This window comes from Corvus kubaryi, unplaced genomic scaffold (genome assembly GCF_017639235.1).
Source record: "Corvus kubaryi isolate FWS band 111438036 unplaced genomic scaffold, C.kubaryi_AGA036_p1.0 76, whole genome shotgun sequence".
NCBI classification, from domain to species: Eukaryota; Metazoa; Chordata; class Aves; order Passeriformes; family Corvidae; genus Corvus; species Corvus kubaryi.
In genome coordinates, this window is record NW_024582063.1 from 11,212,796 (window position 1) to 11,231,923 (window position 19,128).

Genomic DNA, 19,128 nt, shown 5'->3' on the forward strand with positions numbered 1-19,128 from the left:
ATGGCGGGGCCGGGGAGCTCCGCGCCCGGCGCCGCTCCGCTGCGCTCCGCCGCGCTCCGCCGGTGCCGGCTGGCAGGCGAGCGAGGGGCGGTGCGGCGACGGCGGGGTGGGGACACGCCTCCTCCCCCGCCCGCGCACATGGAGCGGAGCGGGGCTGCCGCGGGGCTCCCGCTGCTCCCCGCCGCCCCCCCGCCCTCCGGGCACCCCTCCCTGCAGAGGGTTTCGGCGCGGAGCGGGCTCCGTCCCCGCCAGCCCCGCTGTCCGCCCCGCGAAACGGCACTTGCTCGAAGTTGTCCGCTAAACGCAAGTAACACTTTGTGGGCGTTCTTCCCCCCCCTCAAAAAAAGCTCGAAGTGAAGTGTTTGAGCACGATGCAGCTCTCTCCTTGTTCGCCGCAGCCGACGGCCAGCGCCCGTCACTCGCAGCTCGTTGGTTCGCCTGCCGGGGCGGCGGGCGGTCCCGGCTCCCTGTGCCCGGCAGGGCTGAGCGGCGGCGGGCAGCGGTGGCCGCAGCGCCGGGCTTCCCTGCAACACGCAGGGTTCTTGTCACAGCCCGTCCGCCCCGGCCCTCCACCGTGCACATCTGGGTAGGGAGACTCTTCTCTTCTTCCTCCTCAGATAGTGCATGGACACCAGGAAGAGCCAGGTGCTTTGGGCAGTCTTCTTCCCTGGTTCTGCCCGTCCTGGTCTCAGGTCTCTGCTCCTGCAGCTTCCTGTGTTCCGGTGTCCTGCACCTGTTCACAAGATTAAAGCAATTATTAGCTGCTACGACCCTGTCTGCACTCTAAAGCTTTGATTTTATTTGACTGCATTAAGTAGAGGGAGTTAATTTCTGCTGCTGATGTTTTTTTTTTAATTGCTTTTTTACCTGAATATGACAGTTTTTCAAGCTGAAGTATTTCCTAGGCTCATTAACATCTGGAGTATCTTGGGCTAAAAGCAGGCAAGACGCAGCTCTCCCTTTCTATGAGATGCTTCCAAGTTGTCAGGAGAAAGGGGAGGTGAGTATGTCTTTTCCAAACCAGTGCCAAAGATTTGCCACTCAAGTGTTGTGTCTTTAAAAGGGCATCCAGGTTAAACAGTGCTTTACCATCCCCATTCTTTGTCGCTCTAGATATATGCACTTTATGAGTTGTTCTTGCTGCCATGTTACTTTATCAGCTGAAATTTCTAAGGCATATTTGGGTGTATCAAAATAAAGGAATCGTCGTCTAATTGTGTAGTAAAAATTGGGGTTTTTTTTAAAAAATGAGAAGGATATTAAGCGCTACTATTTTTAAGCCAATTTTTCATATTCTAAAATATACTTCTAAAGAGACTCTAATAAATGTGTCCGTTCCCACGAAGAGAATCCCGCCATCTCTGGCTGTTGTACAGTGTGACCACGAGAGGGCGCGGTTAGTCATTGTTCCCTGTTCTGTTTCCCGGTTTTCACAAGAAACCCACCCCAAACTCCAAAATGCTATCAAGTACACACACCAGCGTGTTGTGACACAGTAAGGTCATTTATGATGTCTGCTTAGTCGTGCTGATGTCTGTTTTCATATAGCTGAAAAGGTTTTTCCGTCCGGCAGCTGCGTTCATAGAACCATCAAATCATTTCCATTAGAAAAGATCTTGAAGATCCTCGAGTCCGGCCATTAAGCCAGCACTGCCAAGTCCACCACTAAACCATGTCCCTAAGCACCACATCTCGACATATTTTAAATATCTCCAGGGATGGTGACTCAACCACTTCCCTGGTACAGTTAATGTATTTTTCTCTTTGTTAATTTTATCAGCAGCAAACGCTATTTTAAAGTTCTTCTCCCCTCTTTGATGTATACTTTCTGTATTTCATTCTTTCACGTACAATCACTAGAAAATCTACTTAAAAAATTAAATAGCAAAACCTGACTGGAACTCTGACAGCGCTAATGAGTTATCCAGGTGCTTTTGACTTTGCAATTTGTCAGGCTTCCTGCTCCATATGTTCTAACCATCCCTCATAGGGAGCTTGCAGAGGAAGAGAGCAGAGTACAAATAACAGGGCTTGAAGACCCATATTTACTATCTGTATTGAAATATTGGTTAGAGTGTATGTTCTAGATATTTCTTCAAGAGGAACAAAGCTTTGTGTGCTGTGTTTAGAAGCTGTCTGGCAGGACAGGTAAAGTGCTGGCCTGAAAAGACTTTATCATTAAAGTTCATTTCTTGATAAGGCATTGTGGGTTGATTTAATGCCTATTCCTATCTCTGGTTTTCAGGTTTTTTTAAGTGTAGAATATAATTATTTCCTCCTTCAGAATTACATTGTCAAATAATATAAGCAAAGCTAACCTGGAAACAATGATATTTTCTTTTCCTCTGTAGTTTGACATGTTCAACTTTAGTTATTTTAGTTATAACTACTCTCCAATTGAGGAGAGTTGTCCGAGTGAGCTGGTGTCAACAACTGTAAAGTGCATCTTCTCAGAGCAGGAGCAGCAATTTACCAGGAACAAAACCTCAGATTTTAGACAGAATTTGTGGGTTTTGAGTAAATGTTCTGATTTCTTGCGTTTTGAGATCGGTTACCCCATTGGAGTTGTGAAATAGCAGATTTGTTGTTGTACTGGATCTGCCTAATTTTCCAGGAGACTTCACTGAGTGTAAACTATTTTTTTTTTTTTTGGTGGTGGTGTTTAATTTTGTGACTGAATGGCTCAAGAAATTTGAAGAAATAGGATGGAGAGCCAAAACATTGAAGATTTTGTGTGATCATAAGCAAAACATTTAGTAATATATTAAGAGATTTTTTTTTTTTTAAAGGCAATTCTGGAACAGAAAGTGTGTTTGAAAGTCCCATCTGTCATGATTTGAAAAATGGTACATAATTGGTGAAAAAACAGGTGAGCAAATAAATCCATTGAGGTCAACATAAAAAGGAGCTAAGACTATTCAGCCTATATGTAAAATATTAAAGTATGAGGCATAAAGGCAAACTTTAGAAGGATTTAGGAGGCTAATGATGTAAAATATAATTAAGACCTCTTTCAAGTAGTTGGGTTCAGGTGGTTGTGGTGTCGGTTTGTTCTTGGTTTAGTTTGAGTTTTTAGGTTCTGGATATACTGCTGGGATGCTGAATCAAAGCAATTACGTTTTTCCTGGTGTTATTGTTGTTATCCTTTGCTGCCCAGGAGGAACTTCACAATTAATAGTAATTATGTAAAACTAGCTTTCTTTGTGTCAACATTTATTTTCATGGCTTGCACTGTGCTATTGCATCCTAGGGGTATTTAATGAACTTGAAATATTTTCTACAGCTTCTAAATCTTTCTGGCTCCATGCTGAGACCATTGCTCTGTGTTCTGAGTGCAGCTCTATGGTTGCTTTTAGAGAACAGAGTCTTTACTTGCATTTTGCATGTGAACAAAGTGGTATATTTTGATGGCAGGCATTTTTCATAACTTGGGATGAGATTCTCTTCCTACTGAGGTAGCTACTGAATGCTGTTGACTTCAATGCAAGCAAAATTGGCTTTTAGTGGGTTGTCTTGTCAGGAATCTTGATTATTTTTATGACTACAACATGTAGGAACTCTAGTTGTGGAGCAGGTTGCCATGATGATAGACTTGTAAACACAGAACAAAAAATCTTCCTGGATGGGGAGTATATAGTATATAACATGTAAAATTGTGGGGGGAAAACCCCAATCTCTTTGGTAATAAACATACTGCCACATTTAGCCATCTCTCTTTTAATTATTTGGAAAGGCAATATATAAAGAACAGAACAAATGCTTCAAAAGGTTCTGCATGCACAGATGGACTATAGTTTGCATTTATCTTACATTTAGGGCTTGGGAAAAAATGGTTTCAAATAGATGATTTTTTTTTTTCTTTAATCTCACTTCTCTGCACCAAATCCCCTCTGGTTTGTGGGCTACATAGAAAACCTTTCAGGAGATGAGCCTATTGCCACATATAATTACCAAACAAATGGTCTAATGACAGATGCAGGCTTGTCAGTGGCACCTGACATAAGAGTACAAGTTCCCTTGTCACTGAGGCACTTATAAAAATCTGAATAATTTTGAATATAAGTGTTTCTAAAAATGGATGAATGACATTTAGTAGGGAGCTGGGTATTCACATATATATACATGTGCACAGAGTACAATCTGTAGTTGACATTTATAATGAGACTAACTTCATGAAACGTGATAACAGTTTGGGAAATTTGGCTGTGAGCAATTATGATTTGATACTAGAGACTTGATGTATTTGTAGGTCAGACTGTGAGAGACAACTGCCTTCTCTGTTTCCCTTCGCCTCCATATTGAGAAACTACCAGCAAAACTTCTTGTCCCTGATTCTGGGCTAATTACTGCACATTTTCTATGATCATTGAATCAAATGAAGCCCTTTTGGGCAGACATAGTTACTAACTGGGAGGGTAAACCAGTTTGTTACATCTGAACTCCAGGCAGGCAGATACAAAGCCCAGAGAGGACATTTCTCGCCTGAGGAAGGTGATTAGAAGGAGACTTGCTAATGGATAATTCAAAGGCATGAACATATCCTCACAGGAACGTACAAAACGGGAATGTGTTTTCACACCAGAGAGATTCTTTTCTAAATTCCTACCAAGGAGAAGGGAAACAGCCTGAAGAGAAGATGGAGAGAAATATTGGGATTTGGAGAAGCCAAGTATGTGTGTGAAACCAAAGTGAATACCTCAGAATAGGAAGAAAACTGGTCCAGCTAAATATAAGCATTATTTTGTCACAATCTTATTTCCCCCCCCCCGCGTTTTTTTTAAACTAGCTGACATAAAGGGCTGATGTTGTGCTTTTTTTGCTGTTTGGGTTTTTTTTTTCCACTTGCACCCTCAGCAAAGGCCATGAGCTCAGTTCACTTACCTAAACATACAGGAGTTAATGCCACTTGAGATGCCCTCCTTTTTCTCCCTAGTAACTAGCTAGAGGGCAAGAGAAAATGTCCCCAGGTTGCACCAGGGAAGGTTTAGGTTGGATATTAGGATACATTTATTCAGCAAAAGGGATGCTAAGTGTTGGAAAGACTGCCCAGGGAAGTGGTTGAGTCGCCTGGAGGTGTTGAAAAGACATGTAGGTGTGGCACTTAGGGACGTGGTTTAGGGATGGACTTGGCAGTGGTGGGGTAATGGTTGGGCTCAGTCATCTAAGAGGTCTTTTCCAACCGAAATGATTGCAGGATTCTGTGATTTACCCAATTCTCCACCTGCTGCTCCAGTAGTGCATGAGCCTTTTTTGTCCTGTCTGACAGCCCCTGTCAATGTCCAGCATGCCATACAGGGGACACTTGATGCCTCAGTTAGGTAACTGAACTGAGCCCTCGGCATCTGTTAGGCCTCTTTGAAGCACAGGATCAGAAGCTTGGAAGCTGTGTTGGTTGGGTCTCAGGTCAGAAGCCCTGGTGAGTCACCCATGGCCTTTGGGAAGGGAATTAAGACAGCTGGGACACCAAAATTCCATTGCTGGAGACTTCTGCAGAGCCACTGAAAACAGCACACATAGCTCTGACTGCTTATTTAAAGGAGGTGGAAAGCTTGGGAGTCTAATTAGGTGAGATGTAATCACAGTGAGTTAGTGTCTCACAAGCAGGGTTTTACTGGATCTGTGGAAAAAATATTCTGAAGTGAAGTTTCTGGAAATGCTGGTTATTTTATTCCTTAGTGAGAAATGCTATACTTCTTCATTTTAGGTATTGAAACTTTTAGCAGAAGGAGAGGAGAGTTAGAAACTCTGTCTTGCTATTATGCTTCTCTAAACTTCACACTTCAGAGGGAATAAAGTTAAAGCATTTTTGAAAACCGTTTCTTTTTTTTCATTCATTATTAATAGGGGAAATATTTCCTTCTTCTGCTCTTCACAAATGCAGCATTGTTAACTACTGTCCACTTGATTGTACCAAATTACAATAAGTGGTGCAGGATTAGGTCTTGCCTAACGCTCAGACATACAAAATTCAGTATTTCTAGCTGTGTAATGGAGATAATGGTGTGAGCACTTTAACTTCCAACTCTGGGACATAACCCAGTCTCTTGCATCATTTAGCAAACATTTTACCTCTTACATGGAGATACTTATTTCTAAAAGGAATTATTCAGCTTTTTTATCATACATGTTCTTTCAGAGGTCCCAGAAACTCTTCCTGTTGACTATACAAGTTTACGAAAATGATCAAGCTTGCTAACTTAGATAAATATTTGGATGACTATTTAGAACTCTAAGAGGATGCTCAGGTTCTTAAAATACTAAATCTGCAGTCAAATACTCATCCAGTTAAAATTAATAAACTCTTAGTGTAAATCCTTTGATTCTTGGAGAAAATGAGATCAGACATCTTTTCAAACACCATTTTTTCCTGAGCCTCTTGGAGCACTGGAGAGTGCAGGGAGCTGTTACCCTTTTTCAGGACACAGGCAGACCTGGTTCTGCAGCTCAATGAGGTGTTAAAACCTTCCTGTTATCAGAGCTTCAGGAACAAGTGGAGCATGGCTCGATTACAGCTGCAGGAGAGCCAATAAAGCTGCTCTGTCCTGAGCTCGCAGCACAGGACGTTAAAAGGCAGCTTGATCCTCGTGGCTGGGCAAAAATAAGCTAAAGATCCCTCACTACTTTCTGTAACTTATCTGCAAAATATTGGAGAGAACTCTGGCTTCCAGCAGATAGGTTATAAAACTGGGTTGCAGGTAGGCGATTGTAGGCAGGTCTTCCCAGGTGCCGACATAATCACCATCCACATCTAAACAAATTATATAGATGTTCCCCAAGTTCACTGGTGCAATTTAGTATCTGCTTTCAGGAGCAGTAACTGCTCACCCTTTGCATCAAGTGACTCTCTCCTAAATGATGCAAGAGACTGGATTATGTCCCGGAGTTGGAAGTTAAAGTGCTCACACCATTATCTCCATTACACAGCTAGAAATGTCTCATAGCCAGAATGAGTGTGTCTTTCTCTGCCTTCATTCTATGAAGGTATAGTGTTCCTCATAAGGGTATTTTTCAATTACGACTTCAAGGTGTCATCACCAGTGATTTGGATCAGGTACAAATCCTTGTGACAAAAATCCACCAGAATGATCTGGTAGATTGAGCACCATTTAGACAGAAGAGATAGTGCAATATCTGAGAATCTGGCTCTCAAGATTAAAACAACTGCATGAGAACATATTTTTATTTATTTCACACTGTGAAAATATTAATTTGTTTACAGTTTTTATGCTGTATTGTTCTCTGGTATAAGTTACTGCAGCTTCATTTTGTGCAAGTACCGATTTCGTGATTTTTTTTTTTTTAAACATGTATTTTTGCCTATTTCAACACACTTTTGTTTCTCTGCTGGCAACTGCAGATCCTACCTACGTGCAGACCTGCCCCCACATTTTAAGTCAAGTGTCACTAAAGTCACAGATTCTGAGTCGTTTTGTGGAAAGCTGCAATATATTGACTAATTGTTCTTTTCCTGCTGGTTACAGGAGGGGAAGGTAAATTCCACATGCTCTCTTTCGGGAGGGAGGAGTGGGATTTGGGGAAGGAGCAGTTTGCCTGTGGTATCCCTCTATAATATGTGTCACATTTATAATAAAATTGCAGTTGAAAAAGACCCATCACATGGTGTGTTGGGAAGTGCTGCTGGTGGACTCTGCAGTGCTCAAAACCAGTTGTGTCAGGCTGAAATCCAACGGCAAGTGGGCCAGCTGCATTGCTGTAATGGCCACCACCTCTCTAGCTCAGCTGCTGATGTAGCTGCAGGATGTAAAGCTAATTAGCCAGCATCAGCAATTTAGTCAGCCCCTAATTCCCTGCTTCCCGTGGCAATAAACTGTGAAACTGAGCTGCTGAGGCTGGCGTGACTTTGGCACAACTTTGCCATCTAGTTAGGGCTGACTCTGGCCTTGAGAGAGGGGAAAAAACTAAACGTCACAACAATGGTGAGAAAACAGATCTTTTCTGGAAATGATGGCTAAGAAACAAATTGGTAATGTTGTCTGCAGAGCCATGCAAACTTATTCTGATAAAGATTTTTGGTAAATTTGGGTTTTTGTATGTTAAGCTGCCCAGACAGATTTATAGATGTGCCTTTGCGGGAGCCAGAATAAAATAGATTGCTCATTGCAGATTCTAAATTGTGGTTTCCTTTGATCCATGTGAGTTTGTTTTGTGTTTCTTCTTCTTTTTTTTTGTTTTTTTAACTATTGCACAAACAAGGCAGGAGACATCAGTAATCTTGTAATCATAGCAAGGAAAATTTTGTACATGTCTCTTTAGAAAAGCTTAGCATGAATTGATGAGACGCACTGCTTTGTGTTGCACTTCAATGAATATGATATTGGACTGACTCTCAAAAGTGGGAAATTATAGTAAATAGCATAGAAGCTTGTTTCAGAAGACTCCAATCCCTTAGCAGCAAGTCTCTGCCCTTAGACTGCAGCATTCAGCTGGAGGAACTTCTTTCTCTTTGGAGGTTTGGACTTTATTTATTTATCTATTTATTTTTATGTTGTATTGTGGCATTATGCTGAAGACTTCAAAACATGACCTTAAGATCGTGTTGTTTTCTTATTTTTCTGAAGAGTATTGTTACCAAATCATTAACACATCTTTCCCTCACCATGTCTGAATGTGACTCTTTCTCTTTCTTCTGTCGTTTTTAGAAATTCTATCTTGTTTAAACATTTGTGCTGCAAAACAGACTTCAAACTGGGAACTGACATCTCGTGTTTGCACTGCAGTTTGTTTGATTGCTTTCCTCCTATAGTTAAATCTTTTATTTGGAGATCTGTCTTTAGTTCACCAATTTATATCACTGGTTGTCTGTGTCTTCTTCCTAACTCATTTTGTAATTCATAGACTAGATTTTTTTTTTTTTCTTCAAAAGAGAAGAATAGGGAAAATAAGCTTAAAAAAACCCCCAAAACACAAAATAGAACAAGTTAAAAAAAAATGAACCAATTAAAACCCCCCAAAACTGACAAAAACATTGGACTGAAATCCTGTGCTTCTGTTTTCCAGGAGCTGTACTAGGAACTCTTTTCGAGTCTCCTTTTCAGTAAGTCATACATTCTTCCACTCTCCTTCTCTCTTCTTAGTCCCAGGCATCTTTTTCTAAAAAGAGGATGGTGAGGAATTCCACAGTCAGCCTGGGCTGTGGTCACCCATTCTAAAATGTGTGCAGTTGCCGTGGTCTCATTTCAGCAGAAATTAAGGATGTGCCAGATCCTGGTGCTTTTTTATTATTTGCAGAGATTATTTGGAAAATGTTCCTTACAACCTCCTCATCTCTCAAATTCAGCATTTCAGTGGCTTCATAAAACATGAAAAACACGCAGCCAAATGTGTAGTTGGATTGTCTGCTCACACAGCTGATTTTTGCAGCGTCTTACACTTCTGTTATTTCCTGAGGAGCAATCCTTGAAAGCCGAGAGGAAGACAAGCCTGAGGAGCTGTATTTCTAACCCTGCGCTTCTCGGTGGCTTTGTGGGAGTGAGCATGTTGAAGTGTCCCAGTATTCTTCCTCCCAGTGTGCCAGAGAGGCCTGGCAGACCAGTTACCAGCCTGAAGCTTATGATTTCCTATCCCATACTAGGGCAGAATAGACCTGTGCAGTCTTCCTTTCATGGGGTTGGGTCTTAAAAGATTCAACCTACTGCTGTGTTTTGTATTCATGTAACCAAGTTCTTGTGCTTTCCCCAAAAGTGTGATTCCTGTGGATGAACTCAACCATACCAATATAGTTATTCTGAATTTACAGAGGTGTGACAGAGTTAATAACAGATCAGTATTTCTGAGTCTCTGTAGGCAAATAAAATAATACAGTTGCATTGCTAATAATGATGGTCAGACTAGTATTATTAATATGCCAGTATATGCTGTATTTAATGAATTTAGGAGATAAATTGTTGCAGAAATTGTGACCGTTTAGGTCAACTGGCTCAAGAGACAGATATTGTGAGTAACAGAACAATTATTTCTCATGGTAAGTGTAGGCATTAGATTCTTTGATTATCTTTCTGACGTAAAAGCAATCCTCTCTGTCTCCTACAACAGAGAAGTAATTCTGTAGTAAAAAAGAAAATAGCTCTTGGGTTCCTTAAACCTCACAGGATAAATTTCAGCCTAGCATGAACTTTTACTGCTGAGTTGTAGACCTTGGAAGAGGGGCTGGTAATGGAAATAGTGATGGAGAAAATTTTAGAGTTGTGAATGGTGATAGGATGGATTCTCTGTGTCTTGAAGTTTTGCACTTGTGGGGGATTGCATGATTGGTGTGTCTGAAAAAGCAGCATTGCCTTTTGCTATTCAGAACAGCAGGCTCCACCAGAAAGTGAATACACAATTCCAGAAAGGTTATGAAGAACTGTAGTTACTTTTGTCCTCTTTGGTGGGGAAATAATTTTGGTGAAAGAGTAACAGTGTTTCCAAATGTTTGTAGGAAATGGCTCATCCCTGAACAAAGTTCTTGAACTATGCACTCCATTCAGAAATGTTTTTGAATTTGTTAAGGACTAATACAGCAGCAAATACTCCTTTCAGTCCTTGTGATGCTTTCATCAGAGAAATCTGTAGGTGAATAAGAAAGATACTCACAGCAGAGTTTGTCCATAAAGAAAAAGAGGGACTTAAACTACAAGTTGATACTTTGATTTTTACATTTTGATGTATGAGGAAAGGTGTAAAGGCCTTTCAAAAGGCTTTTTTGAAAGTCCTGATTACTATTAAGCAGTGTGCCTCTTCAAATTTTAAAGCTAGAACTAACATAAACTTCACATACTCAGTGCTTTATAGATTACATCAGGCTTGCTAAACAGCAAGGTAAGAGCTCAGGTAAAATGTCAGATTAAGTAGTGTAAAGCCCATGGATTCCATCCTATGCAAGGCAACACTGGCCCTGCCCAGACACTTCGCCTCCTGCTTCCCCCCCAGAACAGATCATTATGCTGTATTCAGTCATTTGTTGATTTCTTTTCTAAACCGAAAGTGATCATAGCAGAACACACACTGTTTTGTTCAGAAGAAAATATTCCTCAATCAATCATAAATAACCTTTCTCATCCCAAAATGTTGGGCAACTGCCAAAGAGGACCCCAATCAAAACATGAAATCTTCTGAAAATATTCATTAAAGATGTTATATCCTGAAAGGCTTGACAGTCACTATGGCTGGGATATTTTTATTGCAACTTTCCCCTCCCTGTCATGGTGTACTGTTTTCAACTGGTTTAATGGAGCAGTCCCTAGGGAACTGATGTTATGAATAATTATTATGAGAGTTATGCAGTGTAAGTACTTACTGTGTGAGTATTCTCCAGCATGGAAAAGTTGGAGGGCCTCCTACCTGTATGGAGTGTTATGTATCACCTGGTTAATGTCCACGAAAGCAGATGGCATTCAGCATCTGTTAGACTGCGCTCCCCAGTCATGGGCCTGCATGTTGACCTTGGTGTATTCATGGACCCAGCCAAGCCTCAGAGGGATGTGAGTATCCATTTGGAAAGAAGTGCAGAACTTTTGAAAGCAGATCTGAGAAACATACATGAGCAGGTTTCTTCTGTTCCAGTGTATTTGTGATTTAGCAGTACGAGCTGTGTTCGTTTCCTCTGTGATGGCTTCTGGGCATTTCACATACACATATGTTTGTACTTTGATTTGGCTGCTGGTGATTATTCTGGTGAAATTCAGGAACTGGTTTCACTGAAAATAGTCCTGGATATCTTGCTGACTAATTTTGGGGTGGGATTTTTTGGTTCTGGGGTTTTTTTGGATGGGGTTGGTTGGTTGGTTGGTTTTTGTGGGGTTCTGGTGGTTTTGTTTTTGTTATTGCTGCACATATTCATTAATTTAACAACTTTTACAGATCCCTAAAGGGGAAGTAGATGTAACAGTATAAAAGGGGATTATTCCGGTGTAGATTATTCTTGTGTTAGAGGAAAAGGAAACCAAGCATACTGTACGCATGGGAGTCCATGATTTCTTCCTCCTATCATGTCTCTTTTAAGGAATTTTTGACTTTTATCCTAAAGCAGAACTTGCAGGATGGACCCTGAAATTTGCAGAGTTGTGTGGCAGAACCACTGGATGAAGGGCTCTAGTTTTTTCAAAGAGCATACTATGAAAGATGCTTCTTTGGTCATATTCATCTTGAAGAGCAGGAATTTGTGTTCTAGAAGTTCTCCCCATTACTGGTTCCTTACATCAGAGTAGTTGGTTGGAGAGCTTTGAGGAAGACAGGGGAATAAAACCATTAAATTTTGGCTCTCTGTGTTTGTTAGTCTCAGCTGTTGTACCTTTGCATCCCAAAGGAGCTTCATAAGGAGAAGAGAGCTGATGCACCCTGGTTTTTGTTTATATTGAAATATAAATGATAAAAACATCTTGCTTGCAAGAGTGTAAAATATTCTTTTGTATTCTAGAAAATATTGTAGAATATTAAAACTCAGATACTTTCAGACTGTTAATCTTGGGTATCCGGATTTTACAGGTTTCCATTCCTAGATGTAACCCAAGCTGCAAAAGGGCTTAGTTGCAGAGGCTAAAGAATAGTGAAAGGCTCATATGATAAATGGGTCTAAGGACTGTAGAGTCAAATATCTTCAGTCTGACAGAGAGAAAGTAAAACTTCTCAGCCTGAGGATGGATGTGACAGATCTTCATGTAGTAGAGTTGGCATCTGCCTTTCTGACAAAAAAGAATTAATTGCAATAGTGGGGGGATTTTTACTGAATGTGGATGTTTCAGAAGCAGGTGATATGTTCAGGGTTTTTTTTTTGATTGTGCTTATTTGGTAAAAACAGTCAAATTCGGCACAGATTTGCCTATTGTTTTGTCTGTTTTGGCACAAACAGCCATTATTAAAGAGCTTACTTGCAGAACATATCAGTTAGGCTCATTGCTATAGGAAATATGTAAAATCTCCTGTTCTCTTGCTGTATTGGGGGAATACTCAGAGTTTTCTGAGTGCACAAGTGTTCTCCATCAGCCCATTGTGTGTTGTGGGGAAGGGGGTTTTCAAGCTGTTTATTTCCTCTTGCCAAGCAAAACATAGCTGATTTAAAACAAACAAAATAATTCCAAACAACAATAAAAACCATGCCAGCTTTGCAACTAGGCATCCTCTAGTTCTTGCAGTATTCCTTGTGTTACCACCTATTGCCTGGTGTACTAACTCTACCTGCAGTAACCTACCTGTCTAGACGCATGTTCCTTGTTCTTTCCACTCATCCTGAGAAAATACTTCATGAACTTCGCTGGTTTGAGACAGGTATTTGATTGTCTCTAAGTAAAAGATTCAAATGCAACGGCAATACTTTCCAAAATACCAGCAGTACTGCCATTGTGCTGAGTGCTGCGCTCTTTGTCACCATTCCCCAGACTGGTTTTTGGAAGTAAGTCATCCAGTCAAACACCTGTTCATCATGCAGGCAAGCTGACCTCCTCTGTCATACCACCTGTTGTTAGAAATAAAGGTCACTTGAACACAAATTTAAATTCACTGTGTGTAAGCAGGCATGATGCCCTTGATATAAGAGGAAGGTGTGTGTGTGTTATAGCACTGATAAATGTGTCCCTGAGACTCATCCAGCCTGAATTCAGAACGGAGCAATGAGTGATCGTGTTCTCGCTGCACTGAGCTGGAGACCTGCTACCTGCATAAGGAAATTGTTCTGATTTTCAACACTAAAGGTAGAACTGGTACCTGAAAATTTCAGGTCAAATGCATCTGTAATGGAAACACCAGGCAGTCTTTAGAGACACAGGAAGGCACTGAGGGTACACTTCAATAAGTTGCACTTTGGTGTTGCCTGCCTGAGATCATTCAAGCTCCAGAAAAACTGAACTGAACAGATGCTGAGTCCTTAAATTAATTCTGCTCAGATGAATGTACTGTACTCTACTTAAATAGGTGTCATTAAGCACCTTTCACAGCTTTTTAGCAGGTGTTAAGCACAAAAAATAGATCAGTTGAAAGAAAGGGAGAGATAAAGAGTAAATTTGCTGTGGATTGTTTAATATCTATCCAGTATTGTGTTGAAGTCCAAAATGGCTTCATTTTGGAGTGCTGCAGATGTGTGCAATGCTCCAGTGTGCTTCCAGCTGCTCCCATTAGCAACCTTGCTTGTGTTAGAGATTAAAAAGCTGTACAATGGTATTGTTTTAGCTCCACTGGAGTCAACCACAAAATTCACTTGGACTTGAACAGAAACTAGACATAAACCCAGGGGTTTTCTACAACTGGCAAACAGAATGGGGTACAAAACTGAATCCTACAGCTGAAAGCTTTTTCTCCTTTAAGATGTGGATTGGAAGGTAAATTGGTAGCACTAACAAAAGCTCTAGATTGGTAAATCTTATTTTTTCTTTTTAAATCTGATTAAGAAATAAGATATTTTCTCTGTTACTGAGATTGTTATCAAGAACTGAGAGTTATGCCTCTGGAGTGGAAGAAATACGTCTAGCCTTTACTAGAAGATTAATAATAAACCCTACTTTACCATCCCTCCCTCCCTCCCTCAAACCTAAAGTAATTTTTCCATTGCAACAGAATGGTTTTCAATGAAGCAAATTCAGTCACAACAGGAAGACAGGTACATACAGGTCCAGTTCTGACTTAATTTGCACAAAAACAAAAAAAAAAAAAAAAAGAAAAAGGAGAACACCTTGATTCAATTGTATGATTTATAGGAAATGAAATTATGTGTGTTGCCAAAGAAGTGCCTTTTGGTAGGCTACAGCACCAATCTATATAACACTATGATAGTTATTGAAAAACCATTACCTGAGATCTGGTTTTAGCTACCCTCTCAATTAATAACTTGTTGCCAACCATGAGCACCATTTTTATCTGTACATTGATTTAGTGGAGTTCTTACGACTTTAAGATTTGGATTCAACATTTAAATCTGCAGACTACTAGTAATTCAGCAATTGGCTTTAAGCTATTGTTTAAATCATAGTTAATGAAAATAGTGACATATTTAGCTAAGAATCTCTTGAGAGATCTGACTCAGAGTCAATAAAAAAGCCAACGTTATTTCTGATACCAAGAGAAGATGATTTTTTTCTTGTGAGAGGTTTGAGATTTTTTTTCTGATTTATATAGAAGTTGGTGTGGAAGAATCTCTTAGAGATTGCACCTACAGTTTCTGTTTTGTAGAGGCAGCTATAAGTTTCAATTGCTTGGGATAATAAACACTGAATTTTGTATTACTGTAAATAGAAAAGCCCCCACCTTATATAATGTTTGTTGCAAAATGGTAGTTCTGTAAGTTTTTTATAAATATAATCATGACTATTGATGTGGAAAAATATTTTTGTTTTGTGACTAATTAAGTGACACCAATATGAATTCTGTCTCTGCTATAAATTCACTAGTGAGGTTTTGCAAGCTATGGTGTGTCTTTGCATTGGTAGGGAAAAAAAAGTGCCTGTAGTTTTAGCTGCCTGTAAGTCAGTCTGATCAGTGTGCAACTGTGTTAGCTGGTATGCTTGTTCACATGAGAGCAAAGTGACTTTGTACAGACTACATCTTATTTTTGAGCTACAGGACAAGTCCATAAACTACCCAAGTCCTTGATGGTGGCAATTCAGTCTCAGTGTAGCAGTTTAGGCTGATAAGAAATGATCACTTGTGAAGTCCTTTGTATTTTGTTTAACTTTTTGCATGGATTATGTGCACACAGCCAGTTTATTTGTTGTGGGAAAGTTTTACTAGCAAGGGAGCAGGATTTCCTTGGTGTGAACTCATGAACTTGAACTGCTGAATGTTTCCTGTGCTTCAAAATTACCTGTGCAAAAAAAAAAAGCCACCCCAAAAACAAACAAACAAACCAACAAACCCTCTAAGGTGCCATAGGTATGGCCCAAGGTTGGGAAAGGCCTTTTCCTTTCTATTGCATTAGCATGAGGGTGAGCCTCTGTGAAAACTCCACAGGAAGATGAACATTTTTTATGAAGGTTCAAGCAACACCTTCTTCAATGTTTCTGTTGATTTCAGTAAGATGTTCCTACCTGTAAGATCCTAAAGTATTTCAATCTGAAATACGCACCTCTATCAATATATTTTAGTTTAGTCCTCTTGACTGTCAGTATAATCATTAATAAACAAGTGATTTAGGAAGATTTGTCTTCAGTTCTGGTATCTGTTGTGAGGAAGCTTATAGGCTGGACATTTTTTGGTGGCGGAGCTGGTGTTGTTTAGATTCAGGTTTTTTGAAATTAAGGAACTTTTGAAATCGGGAAACTTTGAAATTAAGTTCTGTGGACACAAAACAGGATACTGTACAACAGCTGCAATGGAAGTTCCCTTATTCTACGACTTCATGGAATGATAAAGTTACCAGAGCTTTGTAAAACTTTCATTGTGCCTCTGCAATAGTGGAAAATGAGAAAATTCAATTTGAAAAATGAAAATTCAGGAATAAAATTCTCTGATAGCAGATTCCCATTACCTTTGTCCACCTAATTCTACATATAAGAAAGAAGCCTTAAATTGCCTATGAAGAAAAGGTGAAACTTTTTGTACTATCTCTAATGGAAAAAAAATTATTTCATAATAGTGTTCTTTTAAATGCATTAAGAAAACTGTATAGCTCCAGTCAGCCTAATAGGTATGTAATGGACATGATTTAGATGCATCTGATGAGGCTAAAGTGAAAAAGCCAGAAAAAGAGGCTGGATAAGTGAACAGACGCTGTGTTGGGAATACCATGAAAGGTCCTCAGTCATCTCTTCTCTCAGTGCCTGATGTCCATCTCCTTCAGGACTGCTGATCTAGCTTACCATGGGGGCAATTGGGCAGCCAGGACATGGAACTAGTCCATACTTTAAAATGATCCTTTTAACACTCCATTCTTTCCTTCTTGGCTTTTCTTTGGAGGACCATGAGGAGGAATGATGGGCTGCTCACGGTGGCACAACAAAGAAAATTGTAGAATGAAGCTCTCAGGTAACCTATGTATCTAACAGGAATAATTTCTATCTTCAATTAAGTTGCCATAGAAATGTGGTTTCTTTCGAGCAGCACAAGTAATCTCAGTCTATAGCTAAATACAGTTCCTATACCAGGTTAAGACAAGGCTATTATCTGTTTCTTTTTTTTCTCAAGAGTCTTGTGGTTGGAACAAGAGTTTTCCATTCTATTTAATCTAGAAAAATGGAGATGTTTACATAACTTTAATTTTTCCCATTCTGTACACTGAGAGAGCACTGAAAATAAACTGTATCCAGGCTTTTGTCTGTGTTACACCAAAGTAAAATGTGCTGCCAGTCCTGCAGCTCTGTATCCACTAACTAGCTGTGCCCACTCCCAAAGCAGTGACCTTGGACTATGGACGTACGGGACACCTCAGCCTGGAGCTGGCTGTATGAGCCGTGTTACTGTGAACAGTGAGGCCCAGGGATTCAGTACTAAGGTGTATAAATGTCACTCTTTCTCTCTTTATCTGGTCTGTGGTGCAGCCTTAGGCTGGCAACTGCAAGTAAGGGTGGTTTTCTTACTATTTCAGGCTGTCAGCCTCAAAGGACAGGCTGGGGCCATGGGTTCCCTGGGCTGCTCTCTCACGTTCTGGACCTTCAGGAGCTGCCTTCCTCTTCCATAGGCCATGCCTTCAGCTGACAGAAGCAATGGTCTGTTTCTATCCAAATCCACACCTTGCTGGGTGAGGGGAGGTTGTAAACTTCCAAGTGTGGGGAATTCCCCTAACGTCCAAGTGCGGACTTAAAATGAGGAAAATAGTTTGGAGGCATTTTGTTTAATTGATAATGGTTGTGACAAACCAACTATTTGAATTAACTGTTCTCTTGCCTTGAAAGTTTAACCTGTTTCATTTATCCAAGCAGTAAACCAGAAGAGTAAAAAATAACACCTCAAGTCTCTGCTAAGGTCATGTTTTTGTGCCTCTGGAAATACCCGGCTAGACTGAGTTGGTACTTCCCAAGGAGTTTCTGCTGACTTTATTTTCAGCTCCCGCAGATATTCAACAGAGGAAAATACCCTTTTTTTCCGTCCAGTGCTTGAATGTGCTGCTGCTTTTAAAGGAAGAATAAATCACTGTATCATATGCCTGTTTCATCTGTTTCAGAAATTTGTTACTCAGTTGCTGCTTTGACACAAAGTTGTAGTCACTTGGCAAATTAAAGGCCTCCTAGAAGTAGACAAAAACTTAAATTCATAGTCCCAGATTTGCTTAAAGGAGAAAGTGAAGAAAGGATATGATCGTTTGAAAAACCAGAGATCATCCTCCTTCTAATCAACACATTTTCCTGCATCTCAGGATGAAGTGAAATCTTAGCTTGGTAATGCTCAAGCTGCACACGTAAATATTCAGGACATAAAACAAACAATAAATCATCCCCTTCCTTGCAGAAAGATGAAAACAAGCATTTCTCTTCCAAGGAAGCAGGCCACAGCATGATCAATTTGTTAGTAAAGTGTATGGATTGTTTCTTATGGTGCGAACTTTGTATAAACGGGGGGGGGAGTACTGATGGTTTTGAAGCATCTCTCTCTCATCGGATTATTTGTAAGCATCTCTTTCGACGCTTCCTGACTCTGAGACGAGCTACTGGATTCATATTTATTCTGTAGTAGATGTTTTCTGCTGCCTGTTGCGAGCAGGCTTCCTCCTGCGAACGGCGGAGAGCTCCTCCGTGCCCGGGGCGGGCTGAGGGCGCCGGAGCCGCCCGCGGGACCGCGCTCCGGAGGCGAACAAAGGGGCCGCCAAACCCATCACCAACAGGTGCTGCGCAAGAAACAAACTTTCTCTGGGATACTACTCGGAGTTGCCAAAGGGGAGAGATCCCTCGGCCGCTTCGGGGACGAGGCAAACGCCAAAAAGCCGCCAGACCCGGAGAGGGCCGGAGAGGAGAGGGACAAAGCGGCGAGAGCCCGCAAAACGTGGCGTGCTTCGGGCACGGCGGGGAGCGCGGCCGCGCACCCGCACCTCCCCCGGCACCGCCCGGCCCGGGCCGCCCCACCCCACCTGCGGCCGGGCCCTGCCCGCGACCCGCCCCGGGGCCGGTGCGCGGGGGGAGCGGCGGGGGCGGCTGTTTAACCCCTTCTCCGCCGGCGGCTCCGGAAGCGGCGGCGGCGGCCCCGTGGGGCGCTGTGTCCTGCGCCCGGGCGGGG